Source organism: Rutidosis leptorrhynchoides, chromosome 4 (assembly GCF_046630445.1).
Source record: "Rutidosis leptorrhynchoides isolate AG116_Rl617_1_P2 chromosome 4, CSIRO_AGI_Rlap_v1, whole genome shotgun sequence".
NCBI lineage: Eukaryota > Viridiplantae > Streptophyta > Magnoliopsida > Asterales > Asteraceae > Rutidosis > Rutidosis leptorrhynchoides.
The window spans coordinates 625,145,025-625,146,232 of NC_092336.1; positions in this window are offsets into that span (position 1 = coordinate 625,145,025).

The following is a 1,208-nucleotide window of genomic DNA, read 5'->3' on the forward strand; positions in this document are numbered from 1 at the left end:
TGTTTCATTTCGGGGGTTAGCATTTGTATCGCTAGATAGACTCCCCAGTTTTCTTTCTCCAATTAACCTTGCTAGGTTGCTCACTTCTTGTTCCAGATTTTGAATAGAAGCATGTTGATTTCTAAATGCTTGAGCATTTTGTTCATTAGTTCGTTTCTGAGACGTGAAAAATTGAGTTTGAGATTCAACTAGCTTCGACATCATATCTTCTAAATTTGGCTTTTTATCATCTGTTTGTGGTGGTTTATTTTGAAAAATAGGTCTTTGCTGATTGTAAGTATTATTAGATACTTGTTGATTGCTAGGACCTTGTTGATTGTTGTATGGAACATTTGGTTATAATTCTGATTTTGATTGTAGTTCGGTCTTGGCGGTTGATAATTAGCTTGATAATTATTTCCAGGCCTTTGGTTCATATATGAAACATTCTCTCTTTGTTCCATTGTTTGTTCAATACTGAGACAATCTTTTGTCAAATGTGGTCCTCCACACTGCTCACAACTAATTCGTATTGCGTGAATATCTTTAGTCATCTTCTCCATTCGTCTCTCGAAAGCATCTAACTTTGCGGAAATGGAATCAAAGTCATGGCTAGAATCGGCTCTAGCTACTTTAGATGATCTAACGATGTCTTTTTCTTGATGCCACTCATGTGAGTGGGAGGCTGTGTTATCAATAATTTTGTAAGCTTCAGTTGCGGTTTTCTTCATAATGGAACCACCAGATGCTATGTCGATGTCTTTTCGTGTAGTAATGTCGCATCCTTGGTAGAATATTTGTACTATTTGATAAGTGTCTAAACCGTGTTGAGGACATCCTCTCAACAACTTTCCGAATCTTGTCCACGCCTCATATAGAGTTTCATTTGGCTTTTGCGTGAACGTAACAATTTCTCCTTGAAGTCTCACGGCCTTAGATGCCGAAAAGAATCTTTTAAGAAATTTCTCAACTAAAATATCTCATGTGTCAATCGCCCCTTCAGGTAACGATTCTAACCAATCTTTGGCTTCTCCCTTTAAATTCCAGGAAAATAACATGAGATAGATCTGTTCATCTTCAACTTCTCTGATTTTAAATTGAGTACAAATCCTATTAAAGGTACGAAGATGTTCGTTTGGATCTTCTTTTGGTGTATCACTAAATTGGCACTGATTAGTTACCATGTGTAGGATTTGTCCCTTGATTTCATAATCTGGCGCGTTAATGTC